The 12230-nt window shown below is 46.6% G+C and overlaps 1 protein-coding gene across 2 annotated transcripts in view; it reads left to right on the top strand.

Moving 5' to 3' along the window:
• The window catches only part of CHST13 (carbohydrate sulfotransferase 13), a 104615-nt gene that overhangs the window by 56635 nt on the left and 35750 nt on the right, over positions 1–12230 (top strand). For both annotated transcript variants that reach the window (XM_009284435.2, XM_009284433.2), the window contains one exon: positions 10305–10437. The gene's annotated coding sequence lies outside the window, so the exon portion shown is untranslated. The remainder of the gene's footprint in view (positions 1–10304; positions 10438–12230) is intronic.

Below are 12230 nucleotides of genomic sequence, written 5' to 3'. Positions count from 1 at the left end.
TGATTGATATCTTTTCCTTTTTAGTCTTCTCATAGTAATTTTTTAAGTTTCACTGTCACATTCACAAATGTCAACATGCAGTTGCAGATGAGACTTCTTTGAACTCAGGACAGGTGTTTGAGACACTGTGTTCAAAACGAGGAGATTTTGCTTTGTGTCATTCATTGCCATTCTTAGCCTTGGTCACAAAGGTCGGGATTTAGGATTAGGTTTCTCTCTACCATGCACTTGTCCTGCCTGATTGCAGAATACATTTTAGAGACTTCAGCTGAGAATAGTTTTCTTTTCTTGGCTTCTGCACAGTCCAATTAAGATTTCATTGGAAAATGTTAACTAGTAAAGTATATCCCTTCTTCAGCTAAAGCTGTAGCGACCACATAGCTATAAATTCCTGTGTAGTCAAACAGTGGCTCACGAGATCCATGGAGTCATGCCCACTTTGTCAAGCTTTGGAAATCTTGAGAGGAGGTCCTGGAAAGCTAGCATTAGCCTTGACTGCATGCTTGGCTGGTTTAGCACCGTGAATCTCTGTTGGGCTCTGCAGGAATAGTTTGCCTGGCTACAAACCAACTACCAGAGGAAATATAGCTAAGAGAGCAGAATAGGAGAGGACAGTAAAGCCATATATACTGCACTGCAGTGTGGATGAGAATTAACTGTCAGAATAACACAGCTTTATTACATTTTTTCCCCAATTCCTAATCTTTTCCTTGCATGGAGCCAGAGTTTATATTCTGGGCCAGCCATATTTCTAGATAATGGATAATCATGGTTCCCGCTCATTGATTATCTTACTGCTCAGTTACAGCTGCTTTGCTGGGCAGCACGAAGCTTTTCCACATGGTCTGTGGGCATCATTAAAAAGTGACATGAGCTTGGTGCTTTCAGCCCAGAGGGATTTTATCCCCCGTAGGCACAGGGCTGATGCACAGCAGCAGCCACTGGATCTCACCAGCTTCGTGGTGCAAAGGGGAGCTCTGAACTGGGGGCCTCAGCCTCCACACACTATGCAAGCTTGAATGACGACCATGTTGCAGTACTGTACTGATTTATATTTCATTCAGAGCATGTCCTTCTCTGCCATCCCTGCAATCTGAGCAGCACTTTTTTATTTCCTCATTAGTTATTAGGTATTCCTAGTCTTGCTTCGATAAAACCAGGAGGCTGGGGGTGGCTTTACTCCCCCATCTCATGTTTGGGCGAACCCTCTGAAGGACTGGAGGACTGCAGTACTGAATTGTTGGGCAGGGGCATTTCAGGGCATAAGCCACAGAGAGGCTGACTGAAGCACTTTGTTCAAGCTCCTCCACTCTGTTAGCTCCAGGATGCCAAATGGAAGTAAACCAGAGCAAGCTTCAGTGCAGTTCTCATAGCTTCAGGTTTTAAACATTGCAACATATGCCTGAGCTATCCTGTACTGTGTCCGGCTGGTGTTTTCTGAACATGCCCCCATTGAAAGAGATAATCATGTTTTGTTTAAATTCATTTCTGAAGTTTGAAAACCAATTTCTTTTTAAGACTGCCCAGTTCACTGAATGGAACCTCTGCATAGTAGCATATTCAGTTTCTGCTGTAACCTGCTACTGTAGCTGTAGCTTTAACCGCAGGAATAACAGCCAAAAAAAAACCCCTACTATTTGCTTCATTTTTTTCTAATTTTTTTTTCAATGACACTGGCTGCACTGTTGGAAAGAAGGTTTGGGGAAGGCATATGACTGTGCTTTCTTCCTCAGCTGAGAAAGGCATTTGAATTCTCTCTGGCTTTGCTGAAATCACAGTATTGCTGAGAACATCTGTAGAAAAGAATTAGCTTTTTCTCTCCCCGCCTCACTGAAAGCAAACTTCAGAGAAGGTCAGGCTCGTGGGTCTTTCTGTGGATTATTTTAGCAACACTGAAAAGGGTAGAGCCCGTCTCATTGCAACCAGCTGGAAATACAGCAACTGCTTAAAAAGTACAGGAGCTAGCTGCCATCGATATTTAGATTTGGTAGCAGTCAGACTGTTCTTTAACATTTTCAGCAGTGCTAACATTACAAGCCAAGAGCTCTGCGAGAAGTCTGGCCATGCCCTGAGCAGTGCAGAGCATCAGTAACTCAGCCAGCCAGGCTATCTGCGCTTAAACGGGAGGTCACCTTGCAGGTCATACTAGTACCTCCTCCAGGGTCACCTGTGGTAGGGTGGAGAGGCATATTCTCACTGGGCTGCAACTGCCTTGATGATCTTAAAGGTCTCTTCCAACCTAAATGATTCTATGATTCTAAAAGCATTTGGAAACGAAGGCTGGGACTCACAGGCTTATGTTTCCGGGAGTATGTGATGCAGAAACTCATGAACCATCACTCCATGGTTAATATCTGCAAGAAGAGGCTAAGGCATTACCTGCAAACCTTTGATCTAAGTTGTTTGGGCTGCATTCTGCAGGGCTACTCGGGCTGTTTCTCCTGAATTAATGGTGGTAATAATAAGAGCTCCAGCTGCAAATCCAATGCCCTGTCCCCTTCTGTCTACAATGGACTGTGCAAACACTGGACCAAAGTCCTTGTTTGAAAGATTTCTTTATAAAAGAGAGGAGCCAGCCGGCTGGGCTTTCTCTGCAGTGGCTCAGAGACTTGGAATGTGCTTTCTCCACTCCATACTAAGCTGATTTGGTAACTTTCCAGGACTAAACTTCTTGCAAAGATACCTCTGGATAGAGTTTCTGGAGGAGGCAGACACCATGCCTCCTAGATATGCCTCCTAGATGTCCTGGGTAGGTGGCTGTCTGATTTTAGCAGTGCTGGGGTTTATTAATGCAGACATAATTCAATTAGGGCACCCAGAGGATTGGAGAAAAGCCTTTATTATTTTTAGTCTAAATAAAAATAGTATCTCAGGCTTCCTAGAATATTGAAAACACGGAGAGTCATGGACAATTGCTGGACAAAGAATATTTATATGCTTTTTCAGCCAGGGTTTCCATGACATAGAAGCTGTTTAGATTGGATTTAACCATCCCTGTCATGTCTGGGCATATGCAATTAGTTCTCTATGCTTAAAATTGCAGTAACAAACCTGGGTTTGACTTTGTGGCAGTACATGCAGGGTACAGCCTCACAAATGGTATTTAGATGATGATGATTATTTTAAGCGTACCCCTTCAGTAAACAAGAAACTCTGTTTTAGTCATGAGGGAATGTTTCAGAAGCACTAAAGGGATTTAGGAACCAAAAGACTCATCTAAACATCGTCAGTGAAGGCAGTACCTAAGTCACGCCGGTTTCTTTGAAAACACTGCTCCATTCGTTGTCTTCTTTAATTCTCCTCTTCCTCCAGGGCCAGGCTGCTTCGTTGTATGGAGTCTCAACAATGTCAGTATTTCTGGATGGTCTGGTTATGCTGTCAGGATATGGGGTGCTGAAGGCAGAAGGGACAGACCTGCCCAAGCTTCCCTGATGCAAGAGGGACAAGAACATATGGGACCTCTGTCCCTGCCTATAAGAAGGTTTTAAGGAGAAAGGGAACTTTCTCAGCATGCTCATTCTGTGGTCGAGGAGACTTTTACAGCACTGCTCTGACCACTGATGGCAATTTATGTTGTTATTTACAGGCTGGGGGGTTTTTTCCTTCCCTTTGTATTTGGAGCCACTTCAGATGGATGTGTGTGTAATAGCAGCAAAGTGAACGCTGCAGGGAAGAGAGCACTCTCCAGCACGCAACGCCCCGCCAGGCTGAGGAGCTGCTTCGTTTGGCCATGGGCACTTCTCACCATGGTACACCCCCTCACTCCACTCTCAGGGATAAATTTGCCTTTGATGAGACCTAGGGAGTTGGAGAATGAAACACTCCAGATGACAATCTTGTGCTCGTTGCTGCTATGCTAAGAAAGGGGACTTTCCAGACGAGATACTTAAACTAGGGTCTCTCTCTAGTGCTATATCTTGGCTGTGGGCTGGTTGGATATAGAAGATCACACGACCGGATCATTTGGTCCTGGGGTTCTGGTCATGAACAAGCCAATGTAAATAGGTCGAAGTCCAGGAAATAGGACTTTTCACAGAAATTTCTGAGCAGTCTTTGCTACCTGCTCTGCTCCTAAGATACCAGGCTCGTCTGTGCTATTGAGTCACATGCTTCCAAGCAAATAAAGCCCAGCCTAGAATAATCTGTTTTATACCTTTTGTGAAGGTATGAAAGCATGCTGTTAACAAATTTCTTTCTATCAAATGTATGTATAGACTTCCTGGACATGGTCCCTCAGCTGGGATAAAAATGAATAGTCTCTGAGCAAATGCTTACAGCAGCCAAAGATCTGGCTTTTTCATTACAGGCTTCAAACTAACAATTCTGGGCTTGCAAATGCATCAGCAAAGGCGCTGTGCCTGTGAGGGCAAACACTCCCTTCCTCCCTCTTAGTTATCACCAGTTTCAGCCAAATGGTTTAAAGAGTACAGTGCTCAAATTGCCCTGAAATATGGAGAGATCTCCTGATGGCACCTCCAAGCCCCTGTTTCCCCATTTTGGGAATCTTTTGCATGCAAACTGTGCCCAGGCTCCAAGGAGAGAATTTCTTGTTCTGACATGCTGGAACCATGGTAGCAAGGTCAGCACGCGGTGCAGGTCTTGTGCCCATCTCACCTGCCACTGCTGGAGAGGTCCAATAGGACCTGAATGCAGACAGAGGCTTAACAGATCAAGGACTGCAAGCACTGGCCTCCCAAATACCCTAGCAAGGTCATGACAAATTACTGTGAGGTTTGGTGTTACCCGGTAATGCAGACTCCCCACTGTGTTCCCCCCAGTTGTAGATGGTAGGAAACCAAGACGCAGGCTAGTTTCTCCTGTTCTAGAAGGTCTTCAGGGGAGGAGGTAATAAAACTCAACTCATTGGGTCTTGATGCTTTGCAAAGTATTTGAGAGTTAGCCACTATGCCAAATAAACGTCTTCCCTTCCTTAGCCTTTGCCTGCCTCACCCAAGGGATTTCTGAATGGTAAAAGGCTTTCCTGGGGACCAAGGCAGGAACCCCCACAGGAGAGGAGGGCTGTCACAAGCCTCTCCCATCGTCCACTCCAAATGCAAACTGTGCTCCTGATAGCATGCCTGCAAAATAGGTGTCTCTGTGTCCATGTGCATGAAAACAGCTCTTCTCACCACCCCACAGAGTAAAGAGTGTGTACAGTGAGTGTTTATTTCATGAAGGGGTTTCAAAACAAACTTTGGACAGATGTCAGCCACTTCTCCTGGTGCACAGCTGGGAGGCATCGCGATGTTACACTGAGTGCAGTGAAAGGGAGCTCGGTGGTGTGCTCATGTGGCTTTTACTGGTTTTAGACATTCATCGGTGTAACAAAAGCTGGCAGCCCCTCCACTGCCTGTTACTTGGCTTCAGTACCGTGGGTATCTTGTTTGCGATGCTACAATACTCGAAACAAAGAGATCTGTGTGCATGCTCTGCTTTCCTAGAAGCTAACAGCAGCTCCCAGAGGCAGGCTGCTTGGCTATTGTTTATGTGGATGCTCTCCAGCACTAGTGCCACCAGACTACCCAGTCAAAACACGCTGGCATGCATGTGGCATTTCTGTTCACCAGTCTGAGCCCAGCCATTTCCACCAGGGGAAGCACCACATCCCCAGAGAGGATGTCCCGGTCCTGGTGTGGATCTGGCCATCATGAGAAGGGCCTGCTTTCTTTGGGGAAGACTGGCCATGACTTGTTTTTAATCCCAAACTCAGGCAGTAGGGCAGTCCTTGTAATCCCCCAGGGACTTAAATATTGCTGTGCCGCACTGTGAGGTGATGCAGCAAGGCGCAGGCTGCAGTCAGGCTTTTCTGTCTGTTCAAAAAATTACAGGCTTGGGTCCTTGAGAGCCCATCCTGCCCTGAGGGATTTGGGTATATAACTATAGGAATATTTGTATTTCTTTTTCCCCACAACAGCATTTGGTGTTATTTGTTGGGATTTGCATCACAAGATAAGAATGAGACAGCATGTTTTTACTAAATAGTGAATATTCAGTGGCCACTAATCCTAAGAAACCTGCAAGAGAAAGTAGTTTGGGTCCTACGAGAAGTCTGGCAATGTACCTGCTCTGAGTTAGGTATTTGTGAGCCAGGTAAAACCCTGTGGGCCCTGCCTCAGTAGTTTTTACCCTTCCCTTCAGAGCCCTCATGATGTTGCAGATACAGTTCTTCCTTGGAGGAGGCAACGTTAAGGAATGGGAGGGAGAAATTCCCACCTCCAGAGGGAAACTTGAAACACATGGTTTTCTTGCAAGACCTATTTGTCCTTGAAATGCTCAGACTCCTCTTTCCCAGCCACCATAACCAGACTGTAAAAAAGAGCACTGAGTATAGAGTCCAGAGAAGGGCAACGAGGCTGGTGAGGGGTCTGGAGAACAAGTCTTCTGAGGAGCGGCTGAGGGAACTGGGGTTGTTTAGCCTGGAGAAAAGGAGGCTGAGGGGAGACCTCATCGCTCTCTACAACTACCTGAAAGGAGGTTGTAGCGAGGTGGGTGTCGGTCTCTTCTCCCAGTAACTAGCAATAGGACAAGAGGAAATGGCCTCAAGTTGCGCCAGGGGAGGTTTAGATTGGATGTGAGGAAAAATTTCTTTACTGAAAGAGTGGTTAAACATTGGACCAGGCTGCCCAGGGAAGTGGTGGAGTCCCCATCCCTGGAGGTATTTAAAAGACGAGTAGATGAGGCACTTAGGGACATGTTTTAGTGGACATGGTGGTGTTGGGTCGACGGTTGGACTCGATGATCTTAGAGGTCTTTTCCAACCTCAATGATTCTATGATTCTATATGAGGCCCTGTTCTGTGCAAAGCCTTGCTTGCAGGAGATCTCTGTGGCACAACAGAAAAACTACTTCTCTCCATCTCCTCCCTCTGAATTGTGTTTCCTTGCGATGCAGGAGAAGCTATGTATTGAGTCGTCCACTGTGCACTGACATATGATGGGCAGGACCGTAGTGGTAGCTTGCTCCGGGGCTTTACAGGGTTCCTTTGAGCAGAAAGGTCACTAGCTGGCTCCCGCCTCAGCTGTGCAGCAACATTACAGCATGCCCTTCTCTTATATAACCCTGCATGTAGCTGTTACAGGGACGGCAGATAGAGCTGACCAGTTGCGGCCAGTGCTTTGGGCAGCAGGGAGAGAGGCTGCGGCTTTCTGCTGTGAATGTGCAAGAAACAGCAGAGCATGAAGCAAACGCCAACCGCAGGAGTCTTGCACTCCTAGTGGGAGGCTTGACAGGTTTGCTGCTCTTGCTGGTGGAAGTAACTGGCGTTCCCAATGCTGCGGTAAGATCAAGGGCAATTGGCTTTCCAGTGTGTGTCTGTAAATCACATCCCTTCCTCATGCAAGCCTCTAAATCAGACATCAGCAGAGAACAAGCTCCCAGCTGGTAACAGTATATAAACTAATGAAATATAAATGCCTGGTACAAAAGGCAAACATGGTCCCTAGTTGCCACCACTGAATAAAATGGTTGATGGAAGTTTCCATCATACCAACAGCATTTCCAGTAGATGCAAGCGTTGCAGGCAGGGAGTAGTCCTCAGAGCCTGTAATTTGGTTTGCTCCCATCACCACTGGTGCTTTTAATAGAAAACAGCTGCTGCTTTTTTTTTTTCCTTTTTTTGCTTTTTTTTCCTTTTTCTTTTTTAATTGTGGCAGCAAGAAAGTTAAATGAATGATTTCTTGAAATCTATTTTGACAGAGGCTAGCATTTCATGATGAGAAGCAAGAGCGCAGTTTTTAGTTTCTTGGTCTCTAGGGAGATTTCCCAGGAGATAATTGCAAAAGGATCTGTGGGAAGTGATTAGCATTTTGTTTGGGAACAGAAAGGTCGGCAAGCTATGGAATTAGCCAGGTTACAATATTAACTACTCAGGACCGGATGCTCTTTGCACTGTTCTAACCCTTAGTACTTTTTTTCTGACAAGGTGTATGAACCTGCTTAATTTTAGGCAACGTACACTGTCATACCCACCAAATCAGTGGGATTCCCTAGGGTGTGGAGTGTCTTTGGGATTGGCTGCTTACTCCCTGCCCTGTCCCCCTGAGACCAAGGAGATTTCTCAAGGCATCAGTGCTACCTTGTATGAACAAGTGGCAAAATCTGGCCATAGATGTAAAAGATGCACCAAGCGTCTTGTTTTATTAGATATACTTTTAATTCTCCAGTTACCTCTCCAGAGGTATTTAATGTAAATTCTACCTTTTATCCAACCTGTTTCTCTTATATACTGAGCCTGCAAACATTTACTCCAGCACTTAATGGTAAAAAGTTCACCCCAGCGTGATTCTCTGCTGCTTTGAACTACAGCTGTTGTAAATCTGTGCAAAATGGGCATAAACACTAGTGTTTTGATTAAATAATACTTGAAAATCCACATTCTGCAGGTGAAAAGGACTACAGGAGATGGTGGAAAATCCATGCACTGCTGGAGAAAGCAAGTATTCCAGCTTGGTGATATTAGCAGAATTGACCTTCCCTGGTTAACACAAAAATGTGGCAGAACCAGGTGCCCTGCTTGTCTTTCAGGACAAAATGTATTGGGTCCCAGCTATGACAAGGATGGTTCAGATAAGGTGGTAGGAAAACCTTTCAAGGGTTTGTAGAGCTGGAAGGAATTGCTTGGCAAGATCACGGGGTGTCCATCTCTGGGAAACTTTCAGAACAAACTGCACCTACATCTGCTCAAGTAGGGGATGAGCTGGGGCTTTGCAGGGTCCCTCTCAGCTGACACATTACAGTGATGCCATAAAATTTAAAACAAAGCATTGAGTATCAGGACACATTGGGGCTCGTAGGCATCCTGGAGGCAGGGTGATGTCTAATGCAGTGCTTAGAAAACAGAGAGGAGATTACCCACAGTCATTTCTGTGAGTAGCTCCCCAGATGTTGGTTTCTGAAGAAAGCCTGTACTGCATCAGTGTAATTCCCTACATATCTGCCCAAGCCTTTGCTACCTTGGTGAAATCTGGGGGCCCTGGCAGCAAACACAGCATGCACTGGTGCCTGGCCACCAGCAGATGGAGGTCTCACCAGCATGAAGCCAGGGTAAACTCTTCCCGTGGTATTCAGGCTCCAGAATTAAATGACTGGGTGCAAAAGCAGAAGATCCCCTAGAAAGGCTCCTTTCCACAGTAGCTGGAAAACCAGGACTTGGGGATGAGTTCAACGGATTCCTCAGCTTCCATCTGAAACCAGCTGATGTTTAATTTCTATTCAACATGGTCATCAGACCAAAGCTTGGGCTTAATCTCACTCAGTGGCACCAAGGTCCTGGGAAACAGCAAGGCATTTGTGAGAAACCTGCTGAGAAGACAGTAACGAGCACTGCTAATGAGCAGGGAGGGAATCAAGCATGCACTGCACCAGAGGCACAGCATCTTCCTGCAGGCAAAAAGCACTCCCTCTTCACCTACAAGTCAGATGTAGTTCCAGGCCTCGGCAATAACAAATAATTTTCCCCCATGCCGTGTCATTAGTACCTTTTGACCATTATTCTCAGTGATCAATATTGCCTTTACAGTCATAAATAGCTCCAGCCATGGTCTGAACCCCATGGTGGGAGGCACCATGCAGGCAGGAAGCAGGGTGGCCCTTCCACGGGGAGTACACAGCCTGGCAGGGAAGGAGCCATTGCCAGTCTCTAGCAAATACTCATTTCTCAAGTCTTCAGATTAACCTGGCAAAGCGGCAGATTAAGAAAGCCAGGCTCAGTGCTCACCCGCAGAAAACTGCCACGCTCATTTCACATGTGCTGCTAAGTAGTTGTATTTTCATGTGCGCTTCACGCCTCAGTTATTCTCCAATCACTAGTGGGGCTTGGGAAGGGAGAGAGAGGGCTTCTCCCATGTAGGCTGAATCTGATGATTCCCTTAGAAATAAGCTTGGGATAATAATTTGGGAGTCTGAGAGCTTGAGCTTAATCCTCTGCCCTTCTATGCTTCTGTGGTGACCTCTTTTCTCAGGTAAGCACCAGCCACCATTGTCTGCCTTAGGGGCTGGGGTTGCTCTTTATTTTCTGTATCGTGGGGCTGCAGGGGAAGGGGGACGGGACGGTATGAGTCATCAGCATGTGGGACTGGGGAGGTTTCTCAGACACACAAAAATAGGCAACAGCAAAGCCCTGACCTCCCAGCAGCTAGTGTCATTGCCACCCAACAGCTCTTGCCATAATGTACCTCTTCCCCCTTGAAAATGTGTTTGTTCTTTTAAAAAGGGTGTTTTAGCATTGGAGCCAATCATATTTGCAGCTGAGTCCAAGTAGGATTCTTATAAAATCTTCATGGCGTGCTTCCCCTTACCTCATCTAGCCCTGCAGATCTGAACAACACGTTCACCTCGGACTGTTGGAAGACCAGCCTTGCATATCTGATGTGATCACAGATGGCCCCAGCCCTGCCCTCTGGGTATGAAATACAGACAGCAGTCAGCAGGACTTAACAGGTCAGTGTCTGAGTTTCAACTGGGATGTTTTATTGTATTTTCTTTTAAAGGAATGCCCAACTATGGGTGAAGTTTGGTCACTTGGCACTGTTTTTATTTCTTCTGCTGAACCCAGGGAAGTTGGGTTAAAGGGATTACTATTTTCCTTAGCTCCTCTGAGAGCCTTGGTCCAGGTTTTCTGGTGTTTCAGTACTGGGAGATGCAAATAGTGAAAAACTCACCTACTGTCATGAGTGCACCCTCCGGCTCCTGAAAAGCTACTGGAGGGGGGCTCCCACTGCACAGGCTGGATATGCCTTCAGTCTCTGAACCTCACTCTGTTCCCTTGAGAGGTTGAAGGACAGCAGCTCCAGACGTCCCTTTTGCTGTAGTGGACGCCCAGAGAACTGCTCTGGTCTCCTCTAATGCTGACAAAACCCCCATGTCTTTATTCCCCTCTGAGGTTGTTGGAAGCCTCTTCAGAAACAAAAATAAAGGGAGGTCTCACTTTGTAGTGCATCCCCATTACAAGGGTAGTGCCTGTAAGCAGGTATCAAAATGTATTCACAGACACCAGTCCCTCCTCCCCACCTGGACTCAGCAGTCCCTTTGTCCCTGGAGTCTCTCAGCCCATCTTTGCATGTAAGGCAGATCCCAGCTCTTTGCACGCTGGCCAAGGGGAGCAAAATTCCTGCACCACTTGCAACGAAGCACAACCTGCATCTGCAGAGCCATTCCCAGCCAGCAGCCATCAACTCTCCCCTAGCACTGTCTGTCTCACTCCCCGGTGGCAGGGGTTACAGTCCCTCCCTGCACACATCTGACAGGCACAGGGCTCAGGAGCTGAGGTTATCTTTCCAACTGGTTACTGCAGATACTGGTGTGTCCTTGCAAGGAGGTGTAAGTATATTAGGGTCTCAGCTGTGGTCTCATTTCTATTGGCCCTCTCTAGACCATCCAACAGGGACTTTAAAGAGCTGTCTAATTCCATGGTGATAGCTCAGCTTGGCCTGCAAGGCACTGCTCAGGTGCTTATTTCATCCCAGCTTCCTTCACTGCAATGAATTCCTTCTCCTGGTTTACTGTGCCCTAAATGAGGGCAGAATGAAGCCCAATGTGCACACACACAGGCCTTCTTTGTCATTCTCAGTGGCTCCTCCTTGAGCTGTCCTCTTTTTCTTAAAGCTAAGTATTTTGGGGATGAAGAGAGAAGCAGTGATTGACTGTTGTCAGTGGGAATCCAGCTCTCAGCCTGACTTTCTAATTTGGCAAGTGGCCTTTGAGTAGATCTTGAGTGTTTTACAGAGGTGGGTCAACAGCATTACTGCAATTTCAAAACTGGGGCAACAGAAGCTCAGAGCTTGTTTTGCCTGCAATTACAGAGCCTGGAGGTTAGAGGACATGGTAAGAGAGCTTTGCGCTCTTGCTTTCCAAAAACATGCAGAGATTAGTAGAAAATTATGTCCTCCTTTTATATAGCTTTATTGCTTGAGTTAAAATTAGCCAGAAGCATTATTGCTTTCAGTTAAAGTCTGCGGGGCCAGCGGGTCAGCAAAAAAAAAAAAAAAAAAAAAAAAAGAGGAGGTATATTTTAAGGCCACAAAACTTTGTGATGCTTATGAAGTGCTGAACGTGCTGAGGAGAGTCATCAGGAAACTCCCGAGCCCTGCCAGCACATCAGTAACTCTCTCTTCCCCTGCGAGGAGTTTTAAAGCCATCACGGGAGTTCGGCAGGGAAGTGCGCGCTCCCGAGCGCCGGCAGGGAGCGGACACAGCACCGGGCGAGGAAACCCCCACCGGCACCGCGGCCCCCC

This window comes from Aptenodytes forsteri, unplaced genomic scaffold, assembly GCF_000699145.1.
Source record: "Aptenodytes forsteri isolate BGI_AS27 unplaced genomic scaffold, ASM69914v1 Scaffold53, whole genome shotgun sequence".
NCBI lineage: Eukaryota > Metazoa > Chordata > Aves > Sphenisciformes > Spheniscidae > Aptenodytes > Aptenodytes forsteri.
Note: the sequence above shows the minus strand (reverse complement) of the source record. Positions and strands in the feature narration are given on the sequence as shown.